This window comes from Malus domestica, chromosome 11, assembly GCF_042453785.1.
Source record: "Malus domestica chromosome 11, GDT2T_hap1".
NCBI lineage: Eukaryota > Viridiplantae > Streptophyta > Magnoliopsida > Rosales > Rosaceae > Malus > Malus domestica.
Window position 1 is genome coordinate 31,967,843 of NC_091671.1, and position 17,140 is coordinate 31,984,982.

Consider the following 17,140-nt stretch of genomic DNA (forward strand, 5'->3'; position numbering starts at 1 on the left):
TAGAACATGTCGAGATACATAAAACCTTCATGTGTGTGGTTGAAAACAAATATAGCCTTTGTATTGACCTGCATATCCCAAGAAGATAAATTGTGCAGTTTTTTGTTGAAGTTTGTTTGTATTGTATGGTTTTAATAAAGGATAACAACTACAACCAAAGGTCTTCAAATGTGTTAAGGAAGGATTTGTGCTGAACAGACAAGTATAGGGAGATTTCATGGACAAGGTATGACATGGCATTCTATTGACTAAGTAAACTAAAGTTGCACATACATGGAACCTGAATTTCGAAAGGAGTTTGGAAGTGTGCAGAAGGGTGAGGGCAGTTTCAACAATGTGTCTATGCTTTCTCTCAACAAATCCATTTTGTTCAGGTGTATGAGGGCAAGATTTATGATGTATGATACCTTTGTTAAGAAAAAATTGGGTGAATTTATTACTGTAATACTCACCACCACCATCACTTTGGAAAATTTTAATTGCAACTAAAATTTAAGTAAGAAAGCATGAAACTGCACAAATGTTTGAAACACCTCACTTTTATTCATTAATGGGTAAACCCGGTACATTCATCTATGAAAGTAACATAGAATTTGTATCCTTCAATGGACAATGTAGAAGAAGGTCCCCACACATCACTGTGAATAACTTCTAGGGGTTTTACAGTTTTATTGGCAGGAAAAGGAAATGGTAGTTTTGTGAGCTTTCCTTCTAAAGAAGACACATATACTTGCCTAGATTGATATACTGAGAAAGGAACCTGAGATTGGTTCAACATTCTTGCAATGACAACATTAGAGGGATGGCCTAATCTGTTGTGCCATAGAGATGAATTGACCTGATGACCAATAAGGCAGTGCTGTTGTATAGGTAAGTGAGGTGCTTTACATACTGTCTTGACAATGGATGGAGGTATATGAAATGGAATAGGGTACAGTCTAGCTCTACACAGCCGTTGGAGAAGGATTATCCTTGTGATCTTATCCTGAATCCAGAAACAAAACTCATCACATATAAACCTATAGTGATTGTCTTTATATAACTGATAGACTGATAAAAAATGTTGAGATAGCTTGGGAATATGCAATATTTCTTTCAATTCTAAAGCACAAGTATGAGCTTTTAAAATCAAAAAACCAGTATGAGAGATTGGCCTGAACCACTAGTTGCGGTTATAGTATCACTGTTTGTGAAAGGTGATGCCAAATTGAGATTAGCCAAGTTTGATGTCATATGGGAAGTTGCACCAGTGTTAGCTACCCAAAACTGTTCATGTGGAGCAGAAGGTTGGTAATTGACATGCATGGCAGAAAGAGTTGATGGAGGAGACCTACCTTGATATGAGAAAATGGCCATGTGATAGCATTGTATAGCTGAATGCCCAAATTTCCAACAAATTTGGCATTGCATGGTAGAGGAAAACACTATAATGGATGAGTGCCTCTGGAAGCAATCAGAAGCAATATGCCCTCTCTTGTTGCAAATTTGACATGTTAGGACATCATTACCATGTTCATAACTTATAGAGATATGAGGTATTGCAGGTCCAAGAATACCAAGACTGGTATTAAAAGTAGTGCCAGAAAACCTTGAATTGCCATAGTTGTTCTTGCCCCTATTTCTTCCTCGAAAATTATAACCCTTATATCCTTAAGAATTGTAAGTATGACCCTTATTATTGTAGCCTCCAGAAGTATATGATTGAACCTTATTATGATAACTAGCAGAAGTACCATTGGAATGTAATGAACTGCCAATCTGGTATTGAGATGATAGAGTAAGAGAATCAGGCAAATGGGATGAACTCTCTACAAGTAAAAGACACTTGCCTTTGGAACTATCATCTTGAGCTAGCATAGTAGGTATAAAAGAGCCAGTCAACTGGGAATTTTCAAGAGTAGCTTCTTCTGCAAGTAATTGGGCTCGAAAATCTTTCAGAGAAGTGACATTATCTCTCCCTCAAATAACTATTCTGAAAGTATTATACTCTGATGGCAATCCCTTAAGAGTTATAATGACAATATCATCATCATCAAAAGATATCCCAGCAGCAGCCAAATGATCACGAGCATCCTTAACTCATTGCAAATACTGAGGTATTAACTCATATCCCTTTTTAATATTCTGAAGCTCAGTTTTCAGTTGAAAGATACTGGCTTTTCTAACAATTGAGAACCAATCTTTAAGATTTATCCACATTTCACGTGCATTAGTGCATCCAATGATGCAGGACATACCAGCAACAGATAGAGTTACAATGATAAGTTGCATGACAACACGATCATGCATTTTCTAGATTTGATATGCTTTAGTTTCTATCCCCTCAACACTGCAATCATCAATAAACCGAGCTGGACATTTGCGAGAACCATCCACAAAATCAAGAATTCCATGGCTTTCAAGAAGTAATTGCATTTGATAATGCCAAAGTAAGTAATTCATATCGTCTAATTTGACAGTCACATACGTAGACACATAATGAATTAAACTTGTAATTAGAGATTGCACAATTTGTAGTTATGCAGCAGTCATCATGTTGACTCAAATCTTGTAAGCAGTAAAGAAGAACAGAGACAATTTCTTGCAAAAATTAAGATTTTGAAGATCTTTCTTTAATTCTTGTTCTTGAAGAAAAGAATGAACAAGACTTTACAGAGAGAAGTATCACAGAAAAAGCAGCACATATATTTCAACAAACATCTTATGTGCAAAGATGAAAGAGTTGAGATCGATCGAGAATTTCATACAATTTGTATTCTTATCTATGGAGATAGCAAATCGCATACCACACTAGCAACAAAGTTGAATGCGGAAGCAGAGACGATCATGATCGAAGAGAGGAAACCAGTCTCGGCGATGATACCATGTTGAAATACTTGTACTGGAGCTCGAAGTTCAACAATGGCGGTTTAGAGAGAGAGATTATGGCACATAATTTAGAGAGATTGAAGATCTAGAGAGAGGGAATACTGTTCTGATATTATTTCTTCACTTGTTACACAATGAATAAATGGATCCCTATTTATAGTAGTTACATAACCAATACTTAACAACCTTTAACAAACCTTAACTGATTCTTAACAGCCTAACAACACCTATCAGCTAATCTATCGCCAAGTGTCATATTCTTGATTGCTGACAGACTGATATCGACCGTCTATATCTTTACAAAATTAAGGTCAAATGGCTTATTTAGGTGTTTTAATATATGTCATGTTTCATATTTGTATTAGTTCTTAATATTATACTAAATCGTTATTGTTGATCTCAAAAAAGAAAAAGCTAGGGCATAACTTGGAAACAATTGATCACATAAGCATTATTAGCTATACAGAAAGAAGATAAAGATATATAACTATACTCTTTTCAAATCATTTATATATAGTAAGTTTTGCGGATTAATTGGCCGACAACAAGATCATCCATGATCATATGCAGAAAGGTAATATGGAAGGGACGTTGAGATTTCAGTACTTGGCTTGTACCACCCTGCCCTAAGGCATGTCCTCAATCACATGCATAAAGGGAAATAAAGAAAATTGAAACCAAAGAGCAAATGAGAGTTCATCTCAAGGAGAATATATGATGCCATGGTTTCCGCGTCATGCATGAACCAAACCAAAATTAGACAACACGATGTATAATGTACTCCATTACTACAAAAGCCTAAATCGCTATCAAATTTTCATTGCTCAACAGACAACAAGAACCGTCACACTCCCACTATCACAAAAAGCTACTTCAGAATTAATCTTTAACTTTTGGCATTGTGTTGAGAAATAAAATTTCTCGCTTAGAGCAAAAAAATTCTTTCACCATTTGTATAAATACTATTGCACTCTTCATGCATTGTCAATTGATTTTAGTTGAATGACCTAATTCTAATATGGTATCATCATAGCAGATTATCTATGCATTGAACATGCATTGCTTTAAGTGAAGAAATATTTTAGATGAGCACGTTGATGATAATATTTCATATAAAAAAACACCAGACAAATTATATGATTGAGAAAAACCCTCCAATTACCCATTACAATATTCAAACAAAACATCCAAACTAAGAAGAGGAGGTTCCTCGAATTAAGAACAACTGCCATATATAAAGTAGATCATCCAGAGTATACACTGATCTCATTTGGAATCCTTAATCCTTATCCAGGACCTTCACTTTGTAAGCATTGCATATAAACAGTGGTTGAAATTTCTTCGAAATGTATCGACAAAATCAGAGAAAAATATGGAAAGAAAGGGGGCGGTTGAAGTCTAAACTTCACAAGATATCAAATAAACTCCTAGATTTCAGCTAAAATCGACAGATTTCATCAATATTTTAGACATATTAGTTAAATATCGACAAACTATCATATAAAATTAAGTTTTTTAGTTTAAACGTCCACATTGTTTTAGAAAATTTTCATAATTTTCATTAAAAGCAACCAATATCGATATCGAGATATTAATCGATATTTTTTCATAAATTTACATATCGATATTTACACCGATATTAATATTTTAAACACTCATACAAAGGAAACATTGGCTTAACTTTGGCTTTTATGCTATATCTCTATCGATCTTTCACTTTCATACGATAGAGTGATTTTACCGGTTACAGAAATGGGAGCTTCACCTTCATGGATGATAGATGGTGATTATGGGACTGCTATAGCTAGCCTAGTAAAAGGTCTTTATCTACAAGAGCTAAAAGCTAGCTGTTTGTGCACTCTTGTCGGCCTAGTGCCCTAAAAATTAGGGGACACTGTTCATGATGTCGATATTATTAAGTCAATCCCCGGTAAGGTATAAAATATCGATGATATCGGAAATATCGGTAGTCCAAAAATACGGAAATTTCGATGCTAATATCGGGATATTATAGATATCGATAAAAATTGAATAAAAACCACGGAAATTGTAAGAAAAACTTGGAAATTTTTATTGAAACTTTGCAGGATGTTTATTTAGTCAATTATATATTAGTTTATCACAAAAAATTGGAAGGAAATGCATTGCATGATAGATATAACTGATTTAAGTTGATTATATAGCGAGCTGGCAAACATTGTGAGTGTAGAAAATATGTAGTAATTAATGAAAGAAGTTTAAACACACCATAATAATTTATATATAATGAATTAGTACAATATTTTACACTTTATACATTGCATGGTAAGATATATGAGTGACTTAGCAAAGTCTAAAATATCGATGATATCGGAAATATCAGTAGTCCAAAAACACGGAAATTTCGATAGAAATATCGGGATATTATGGATATTTTAGACCATGATCCCCGGCCACCTGGTCAAACAATCCAGAGTTATTGGTGTACACCGAATACATGCCCATGACCTAGCCAGTAGCTACTACATAATTGTGTAATCCAATCCTTTACTCAAAGACGAGTCTTCGCAAACTCAAAAAAGTTTAGGAATGCATGGGGGCATCTAATCCTTCTTATGTTGGATAGTACAATTTGCTATCTTTTGATGCGATAATGTGGTGTTTATAGCTTGTCACCTAGGTTGGGATGTTATGTATTTTCCTACTTCACGTTCTTTTTCTTTCGGTAGAAGCAATATTTTGCCATTTCTATTACTGCATGCATCCTCCTTCATGATAATTGATCAATGACTAGCTAAAAAAGATATATGAAGATGAATTCAAGTGAAAATACAATACCCCCTAATAAAGTGAATATAAAAGTTTTAAAACTAATCTCAGGAGCAAAGATTGTATCTCTTCCATCATATTAGCCCCATCGAAGGTTTTCCCTATATGTAGTTAAGCATATTGTCTATAATGTAAACTTTTCGTAAGTTTATTGCAGAGTAGTGTGTCTTATAATAAATTGTCGGACATTATATATAACATGCTTTATGTTGCAAGACTGAGAATATAGACCAAAGTTTTGCATTCAACATTACTTGATCAACAATTCAAATTAAATTCATAATGAGATTCTTATGCTGACAGATAGTCTAGAAATAACGTTTCTCGTTCATTTTTCTTTTGTTTGAGCTTGTGCTTGATATCATTTGATTGTCAACCCACTTCGTTTGTGTGTTTTATTTTCTTTTTCCATATATTGACTACAAAAATCAGGAGAGGGGGCACTACTGTTAGTGTCCGTATAGTTTCTAGTATTAAGTTATTAACCCCATGATTCCGCGGATGGTTGATATAACGTCACATTGTCTAGTGTTTGGCTTAATTTTCTCCAGGCCAGCTAGCAATCTTTACGTTTAGATAAGGCAAACATTGCACCTAGCTACCTTTCACTAATTAAGCAAATATCTAAGTTGACTATAATTTCAGCAATTTATGCATGAACAGTGTTACTATTTAATAATTCAACCACTGATAAGGAAAAAGCAAATCTTTTGAAAAGCTGAAATGAAAAATGCTTAAATAGTTAATATCCAATTAAACTCGAATCTAGCTGGACTCAGCTTAAGCTTTTTATTAGGATATCATTGCCTTATAAAATATGATTAATTCTTGTTTAATTATTAATTTTAGGTTTACATTAGATTGCAATCATGTCTGTCATGTCTATGTGGAGCAATCTACGACATGAACAAAGAAACTTATATCATTTTAATAAATAAATAAATAAATATATCTACACAGAAAACCTAGTAAAGGAACACACTTCCTAATTGGGAATAAGGTCTAAAATATCGATATTATCCCGATATTTGCATCGAAATTTTCGTGTTTTTGGACTACTAATATTTTCGATATCATCGATATTTTAGACCTTGATAGGAACTCTATGTGGTACTAAGTCACTCATGTATCTTACTATGCAATGCATAAAGTGTAAAATATTGTACTAATTCATTATATAGAAATGATTATGGTGTGTTTAAACTTATTTCATTAATTACTACATATTTTCTACACTCACAATGTTTGCCAGCTCGCTATATAATCAACTTAAATCAATTAAATCCATCATGCAATGCATTTCCTTCCAATTTTTTGTGATAAACTAATAGATAATTGACTAAATAAACATCCTGCAAAGTTTTAATAAAAATTTCCAAGTTTTTCTTACAATTTCTATGGTTTTTATTCAATTTTTATTGATATCGATAATATCCCGATATTTCCATCAAAATTTCCGTGTTTTTGGACTACCGATATTTTCGATATCATCGATATTTTAGACTTTGATTGGGAAGAACAAGTCATTTAACAAAATCATGATTTGGTTGCTTTTTTTTTTCCAAATATACTACATTTTTTTAAATCCATTTGAGAGCATGGACAGAGCCAATGAAGGCTCACTGGGGGCATATGCCCCCACTCAAGTGGTTCGTTTGTTAAGTGGCAGATTACAATTATATAATACACACACGTTATTTTTTAAGAAAATATATGTATGTAGTATCCAACATACTTTCATATTGCGTATACTCCATATCAAATATTATATGACCAAAAGTGCTCTTGTTTCGTCATTCAAACCGAAAAACCTCACTCCCGCGTAATCATCTATTAATATTTTTCTTATCACTTTGCCACTTTCCACTACTACACTGAAATTTTTGTAACATTGAAATTGTGATACATCATCATTTGAAATCATCCCTATTCTCATATTGGGTATAAGTCATACTATAATAAGATTTTTTTAGTTGATTTTCGGGTTGCCCCTACTAAATTTTTTTTATAGCTCCGTCCTTGTTTGAGAGTAGAGGGAAAACAAAAATGAATAACCAACCAAATTGGATGACTTAGTTGAGGCCACAAATGGTGATGTCAATAAATATGAGTCTGTCGGCTACTTTACAAGGCCAGGATTGGAAAAGAGGTTGGTGATCTGTAACACTTAATTTGTATCTAACATAAAACATTTTGATTATGGTCTAGCACGTAGGAGAGGATACAAATTTATCTAAAGTTGAAAATAAAACAGAAGACATGATAAGATGGATCACAAATATATAGATAAAAAACTATGACAGATCGATAATGAAGGAGACTAAAGACAGAGAGAGAGCTAGGGTTTTTTATTCAAACGCAACGATTATGCATTGTAAAGCATGTTAGATTCCTTATAATATCGTTTTTGGTTCCCTAATCAAGGAAAAGGATCCTCGCGGTATCCTAGGGTTCCAACTCCTAGGTATCCAGCAATCGTGTTCATTCATTGTACATCGTACCGTCAGTTTTAGTTAAGTACTATTTATATTTGAATTTTAAATTTTAAATTTTAAATAATTTCTAACTGTACAATATACGATAAACGGACACGATTGCGGAATTCTTAGGATTACTAGAAAAATGATCTTTTTCCCTAATCAAAAGCAAAAGCATCATCAAATTGATTAGGATCATGGAGTTCATGTCCAATTCTCCTAAAGATGAATGGGCTTGGCTTAGGTCAAAACGAGTTTGAATCCTCGTCTGATTCTCTTTGTGAGGATTCCCGAGATTTGTGAATCGTATTCGTTCATTGTATATCGTGCAGTCATAAATTATTTTAAATATTTTTATTTAAAAATAAACATAAACAGTACTTAATAAAACTGATCGTATAATGTATGATGAACGGACACGATTCATGAATTCCCAAGATCTTCATAAAAAGAATCCGGAGAGGAACATGGGGTCAAAACCTTTCAACCCATCATTTCATGTCGCTTGAATGGCAAGCTGTTGGAGCCCTCATGAAGCGAATACCCGCTTGACCTCATGTACACATACACATATGGATATTATTTATAAGGGTGTGCTATCCACACACCCTTTTTTACTTCTCATACACCTCTTGTTAATTTCTGTCCGTTGATCTTCTTTAATTTATCCGATTCGACAGCCGAAAATAAAAAAGGTGTGAGAGAAGTAAAAAGGGATGTGTGGATATCACATTCCTATTTATAATATATATATTGTAAAAGGAAGTCGCTCATTTTATCTTTTTAGATGATGATTGAAGTCATACGTAGTAGTAGGATGAATGCTCGAGCTTCTCGTTTCAGTTTCTTTCTTTCTTTGATTTGATTTCTTTTTTTTTTTTTTAATTAGCTATAGCTAGCTTCTCTCATTTGATTCTGAATGTTAATGGTGCGACAATTAAAGAGATGGACATAATAAGATTGTAGCTTGAGACCCAGGCAAGGTGGGGAGCATATTCATATGAAGGTCGAAAAAATATATACATATATATTATATATAACGTGGATATAGGCAATTAGGTATCCATGACTGTGTTCCTTTGCTTTAAATGGGTTAGGGTTTGCTTCCATATTTTCCAATACAAACAGTTTTGTATGTGGACCATCAATGTTTTCAAGAATTGAAAGTATGTCTAGATAGTGCTAATGGAAAAATGGAGTCACAAACATGCTTTTATATATTAACAAATAGTTCTAATATATTTAATAATTGGATTAGAGGAAAATTGCTGGTTTCTTTTACTTGTTTTTGGTGGGTTTGTGCATTGTGTCTGCGTTTTGTGATTGAGGTAGTATTTGAAAGATTGGGTTTTAGAGAGAAGGGAGGGGGGTGGTTTGGTCCCATTTGCAAATGCATCTAAGAAGGGGAAGAAGTGGTGTGTCATGTCCGCCTACAATTGACCCCCATGAACAATTGGAAAGGGAATTGCATAATTGTGTCTTGTTTTAGTATCCTTTTTTGGTTTTTTGTTGCCCCCCTCCTCACTCACCCTCCTGGGCCTCCTCACCCACCCTCCCTCCTCTTCTCTCCTCTTTGATGAAAAGGGACGTGGATGATGAACAAAAGCACTGTTTTGAGTATCCCCCCACACCGCCCCTCTTAATTGAATCATATTTCAGTTCCTCATGGTACGTTTAGTTAAGTTAGAAGCACCTGGACAGTATTGCTATCAACTGCACCACACTGCCAGATTGCCCCATACCTAACAGCTCTCTCTCTCTCTCTCTAGATATATATTCTTTATTATATAGTTTTCTTTTATTTTTTGTTTAGTACTTAAAGTTCAGACATTGATCTTTAAAGAAACGGTTAGGCTTATAATTTTCAACACATCCAAAGTCTAAAAGGCCTTGCCTCTAATCAATTAAAGGCTTATAATTTTCAACGCGTACGTTTACCATTCATTTTAGATAAAACTCCATTACGTGCTCTTGGCATATATATTTTCAAGAGCCCCTTTTTCAAAGGGGAATAACATGAATTAAAAGTTTTAAACTCAAGCCCATAAACAATAGCAGCTCAAAGCCTCAAAGAGAAACGGAAGACCAAATGCAACAACCATAAACAAAAACCCTAGATCAAGAAAACTAAAAACCTCGTCACCATAACCGTCACCTTCATTGTCAACCACTACGAGGAAATCAACCAGGATCATATTATTAAGTGTTCCACATCATTAGCTAGATGATTAGTTAAGTGATTGTACAAGTCAACAATACAATTAGTAAGTTTGTTAGTATTTAATTAGAGTTGTTCAGATTTCTGTTATAAAAACAAAATTGTGTAATTATTCTGAGCATTGAACACAAGTCTTATATTTCTCTCTCTAAACTCTCTATTTGTTAGTTCGATTCTCAAATATTTCAATGTAGTTAACATATTTAATAGCAATGACAATAACTTGGAGATAAATAAGGACTAGAGCAAGAGGCACCAACCAAATCAACCACGACAACACGAAAAACTCACTCAAATAGGAAACACGTAAAAATCCCAAATTTATGGTAAAGGAAAGATGAGAAATAAAGAGATGGTGAAAAGATGAATGTAGGAATGATGAGACTAGGATATTTAGGTAGTATGTATGAAACAAGAAAATAAAAACCTGAGAACTCGAAAACAGCAGGCATGAAACCCAAAACCCTGGAGCAAAGGCTCAGGGACAACTACACCACCGACTCTCAAAACCGGAGAGCTGTGACACCCCCTCATTTAATATTGTCAACTTTACATCTATACATTTATCTACAAGCGATTCGAAGCTCAAGTGGTTAACTTAAGATCATTAATCCCTTTCCAAAGTTTCAGTGTCAATTACCCTATCTCCTAACATCGCTTGTATTCGTTAAATTGCATAGATTGTCATTTCACCCTGTACAATTGCTGCTGAGCTTCTAGTGCGCAACACGGAACCTAGCAACAATGATGATACTTGGCATGACTTGGGATAGCTACTTAGTCCTCAATGGCTCACTGTCAATATTTACATTAATTGTGATCTTTGATAGCCAATTTGATTGACCAAATACACAACGTTAATTGTTGGGTGTCAAGTCGACAAGATAAAATTATAGCACTTCCACAAATCATATCCTAAAGTTAAAAAAAAAATTAAAAAAAAAAAAAAAAGTTGAACTTGGCAAAGCTCCAAATACATTTTATCGAACATTACGTATGATGTGAAATATCCATTGCGACATGACCTCCTTAAAGCCAAATGTTTAGGATAAATAATTCCACTATCCCTAGAAGTAAGTAGAACCCAATAACTTTCAAATGCTAAACAACAAATTATAAACCTGATACATCGAAATATCAGTTTAATCTAAGAGAATGGAACATGAATAAAGCAATGTGATTATTACGAGTAAATAAATGGTTAAACAAGATTAAAATTGATGTGAGGTGGCAGAAAATGCATAAATGATCACAAATGTGGATACAATAAACGTTATGTGAAGAAAAATCCACATAAAATGAAAAAGAGGAGTAGCATGTGCAATGTCTCTATCGATCTTCGAGTAGCAAAATTTTACCATAGAGGCTACTATGTGAATGTTTAGTGTTTACTAGGTATTATGAGTTCTATTACAAACCATACTTTTGATCCTACATTATGACTTCTATTAGTGTTTACTAGTTTCAATAATTTATCATTAAAACTGTTGAAATTTTTTAGATCGACGGGTCCGAGGAGCCCCACTCTAACGACACTTATACTGTTCCTAACTTTATCATCCGCTCAATTCGTCAGTTGTGGGGTAATCCTATTTAAAATCATTACTTTTCTTTACCCCCACCGATGTGGGATTCCAACAAAAACATGACCCCTTGAGAACTTGATCATGACCGTGTCCGAGAAGACTTGTAAAAGTGAGAGATGACTAAAGAGTTTTCTTTAACTGAATGAACGAAAATGAAATAAAGTCATCTGATATTCCATATACTATTCGCATGAAAAGGGACGGAAATAAAAGTTTACATTACAATAATCTTATAAACTATAAGGCTTCAGGACTCTTGGGTTTGTACTTCACAGATGTGTTGATGAGAATGATATCCATTGGATGTTGAAAACTCAAAGGTTTGTTATCAAAATATTAATACTTAACCAGTGTATGGTTAAGTGTATAACATCAGATACTTGTCCAAGTATATTCTTATCCGATTACCAAATTATGAAAGCAGAGTAACTTAAATGTTTATTAACTTTCAGGAATCAAAATCAAAATAAACATGATCATTAATGCCCTTGTACAAGAAAATTATAAGGAATTTTTATCGGCATTCCAAAAATCTAATTGTGCACTCCAAACAGTTTCAACTACTTATGGTCAATGTCTCAAATGCCAAAAATTATTTTCCCGTTAGAATGCCATCGAAGTTGTTTTTCTTTTCAAAATGTATTTTTGTACCTTCCATTATTTACTTTCTTTTTTTGGGTCAAAGAATTCCATCATTTACTTACAACAAATTTAAACGAAAATAATCATTATTCAAAATATTATTACATCTCTCCTTAAAACTAATTTTTACTTTCTCAGGAAAAATATAGACAGTTTTTCTTTTCGGAAGAGGTAGCAAATAATGCATTTTTCACACTCGTATAAACTTTATTCTTTGTACACATACATAGGTGCTTCTAGAATTCTGAGAAAATAGTTGGGCAATTTTGGTACTACAGTAGGAACAATTGGTGGAAGAACTTGTCATACTCTAGTAACTATAGTATAGTAGTGGATTTCCAACTCCATAGTCTTCCATCAGGAATGCATCCCTGAACTAGTGAACTCGACATATTTTTCTTTTATTGCAAATTTGCAAGTAAAGACAATATATAATAAGGAAAATGACTCTCACTCACTCCCTTACTGTTCCAAGCAAGTAAACATACAACTGATGTATTCTAGAGATGTCGAAATATACGTTGTCAAACAATTACAGTTTTGTTTTGCTGCCATATGAGAACTATAAACCTTCAAAGGAACGTATTATGAGTACAAAGCAGTAAGAGATATCCTAACATAGGAGATTTTTCTATAACCGTGTCACATACATGACAGTAAAACAGATTACATGGCGTTGTGGAACTTCCTTCTTCAACATGAATTGTGTCACATATTTTAGCCAACGTAGTCATCATCTTTAGTAGCGCATGTCTTCCATCATTAAGAAGATGATTACAAATGACCTTGTGTTGTATCTACATCTTACTTACCATGCATGCTACATAGATTAAATCATTATGGTCCACGTCTCATAAACATTAACTAGAAGACTAGATGACAACATATATCGAAATCTAGAAAGCTCAAATAAAAGAGAAAAATCCAGAAAGACCGTAGAACAAGCTTACAGGGATGAATGTAAGTTCTTACAGGATGATGAAGAATTACATTATAAGTTCATTTGCAACACACATTGAAGTAAGACTGGATGAAGTCTCTTACCTGATTAGATGGTGGAACTTGTCGCGAAACATCCCATACAACAATAGAATTTTCACTGAGGTTGCGTCCAGATACATCACTAGAGAAGATAATCTGCTTGCTATTGGTGCTGAATTCTAAATCAAGGATGGGATCATGACCACGAATGAATTCATGGGAACCTTGCCACTTCTAATATCCCACAACCTGATTCCTTCTTTTGAACCCCCCGATATGAAGAGGTTGGAATTGTCAGGATGGAATTTAATAACAGTGACAACTTGATCCTCCTTAAAAACCTGAATCTCTAGCCCCCTTTCAATATCTACTAGCCTTGATGAGGAGTCATATCCACAAGAAAGAACAGACAACCCTTGCAGTGACCATTCACATCTTTGACCGCAGCGTTATGAAAATTGAACACACGGGCTACCTTCTGATCACTGCTCCACACATTCCATATGCAGATTTTGTGATCCATTGAAGCAGAGGCAAGAAGATGAGCTGTTGGCTAACTCCAATGAACAGATCAATAAGAAAAGTGAACAAATATAATCGGCATATAAAAAGTATATTATTGCTCGACGCTTCAACTTAAAAAATTGGCAACCACACTCTGTTAAAATCAAAATTTACACTAAAACAACATTCAAGAAACAATCTTTAGTGTCACGAGGCTACAAATCCAAAGGGGTAAGAGCTAATTCAAGGGTTCATGTGCTAGTAGGGCTCACCGTGGGTTGGTGACCAATGTACAGCATTGACAGCTTGGGTATGCTTATTTAGAGCTACAGACATTCTTTGGGGCAATTGGCCGAGCTGCGATCGACCCTTTTTCGCTTTGTTTCTCAACAACAACATCACATCTCGAGGAACGTCTGAATCCGAAATACTCCCAAAAACTGCCTACAACAACATGCATATATGAGTGGCATTGTCAACTTCAGTGAACTTGTCACGAGCATTTCCCTTTCTTACAAATCGACGAGAACAACTTAGATAAAAGGGTTTAGCAGGACCATGACATTATGGTCCAATAATGCCGGGATGTCATTGCGGCAACGAACACGTTTCAGCAAGTCCTTCTCCAAATTAACAGTCTATGTTTCTATAAAATTAAATACACAATAATAGCAATTCACAGATATTTCCAAATGAAAGTAACAAAGTACCAGGCAAGGTCGTGACAGGACCATTCGGGTTCGGCTGCGGGTCGGGGACAGTAGGTTGGGAAGCCAATAACGCCCTCTCCCTCTTGGATATGTATCGACCAGGAACCGGAGCTTCTGCTCGGAGGGTAGGAAACTGGGTTGACTCCGGCAGAGGATGGTGAAATTTGGTATGTGCAAATGGGTTATCGGATTTGAGTCGCTTCGGATTCGGGGGTGTGATGGTTTGCTTAATTCCTTCTGCTTCTTCTTCTTCTTCTTCTTCTTCGTTGTCCGAGGGATTAGAGTATACGTTGCAGAGCAGGTCCATTTCTGAAAAATCTGAAAGACTGAAACTTTGTGTTAATTCTTCTTACGACATGAGTGTAGAGAGCTTACTGGACTTGGACTTAAGCTTAACATGAACCAAATGGGCCATAAGCTACATAAGGATAACACTTTGGAGTTTGGACTTTGGAGCCTTTGGAGAGTGAGTGGTTAGCCCAAGTACTGAAGGAGGATAAGGCAATATGTTTAAGATCGTGTTTAAAGTATTGGTATCGGTGGAAATATTGATATGCAATTTTTTTTTAAACATTGATGAATATATCGATATCAATTGCTTTCGATAGAAATGATGGAAATTTAAAATGATACATCAGGGAATGTCAAACACTAGTTTAGACCAAGTATAAGAGTTTTTCAAATATTTATCCGATTTGTAGGAAATGAAATCTGTTGATTTAAGCCGATTTTTTTTTTCCAACAATAAATTTTGCTAGACTAGATGTTAGATTAGCCACCGACGGGGTTTGAACCCACGCCGTCATGAAATGGCTCAACACATTTCCATCACTGTGATAAAGGCCCACTTTCTATGAATTTACACTTAATAGTTTTATTGGTTTGTTTCTTGCATATATGACTTAATATAAATGCCATAGCCAATTACTACAATTGATTAATTAAAAAAATTAGCAACTAACTCTTTCTTTAGTGGTATTTTTCTTCTTAGTGTTAAAAAATTGTTTCACCACTCCACTAAATATATTTGGATTTAGTTTCAGCCCAAATCTATTTCGTTTTGTGGAAAGCCCAAAATGACTCTTGTTTAACCCAATTTTTAAAACCAAACCCAATGTACTAAAATGGAGATTCAGATCCTCTGTTTGGATTTATTTTGTTTAAGGATGTGTTTGACATTTAATTTATGGGATTTTTTCTTTATTTAATTCATGGGAAATTCTTTTTTTTAAACAAACGATATTATCTACACAAAGGGAGTGCGGAAGTAGGCAAAGTCTCATGATGGGCTAGCAATAATGTGGTTCAAATTCGTCTTTGGCGAGAATCAAACCTACTCATCTCACTTACAAGTGAAACCAGGTTCAATAGTTGTTCATGTCATTAGTTAACACTATTGACTTCATCACTTGATGCTAGTGACCTAGCGAATGTTGAACTTCAAATACTAGGTAGTTATTTGGAATTTTTTAAAGGATAAACCAATTTGAAATTATCTAAAGCTAGATTAGTTATCCGTATTTGACTCTTAGAAAAAAAGTGGTTTCAGCAACTTCTTTCATCATGGAATCAGAGCAGGTCTACTAACGTGTGAATGATCACATGTGCTCTACTTCACTCTATTCTCTACCTGTTCGATTAAAAAATCAGATTATATAAAGGATAAATCAAGGATTAAATCTGGTGGGGATTCAACCCAATTACAAACATGATTAGTTGATAGACCAAAATGAGCTAGTCTATGGGCAACTCCGTTGGCTTGACGGTAAGCCTTAGTGATTGACGAGAGCACATTGGAATATTTGAAAACCTTAAGGACTCAGCGTTGCCAATTAATTGATTTTGGGAACCTCCTTCATCGGCCACTATCGATCGATAAGGGTTGGGTTCCAGGACACATATTTCAAGATCAGAAATACAAATGCTACATGATTGTAATACGCAATGTTCTCTTGAGGCTTAGCAAACGAAGGTTGAAGTCGAGATAATGGTCATGTGATTTTGTTGGAAATTTGTAAACGACAAGAAGTTGGGGTCAGTGTATCGAAAATATGGTTTGATACACCAAATATAATAATACAATGGTTAGAAACTGAAAAAAAAAAATTCAACCAATTGTATAAATAAATTTGGTGTGCGAATCAATATTCTCAGTACACTGAAAAATTTCTCGGCCTTCATAAGTGTCAATCATGACAACTGAAGAAAGGGTTTGTAAATAAGTAGGTCCACATACAGATGACCTTTACCTCATATATTCATCATGAAATTAACCTTTAAAATATATATCTGAAAGCTCCTACACAGTTACACTCACCGCTTTCGAAATCCCCATTACGGTCCTGT

At 34.5% G+C, this 17,140-nt stretch overlaps 1 pseudogene; it reads right to left on the minus strand.

The window, feature by feature from the left end:
* Positions 1-13,486: 13,486 nt before the first annotated feature.
* LOC103448589 (uncharacterized) lies at positions 13,487-15,137 on the minus strand (annotated as a pseudogene).
* Between the last annotated feature and the right edge of the window lie 2,003 nt (positions 15,138-17,140).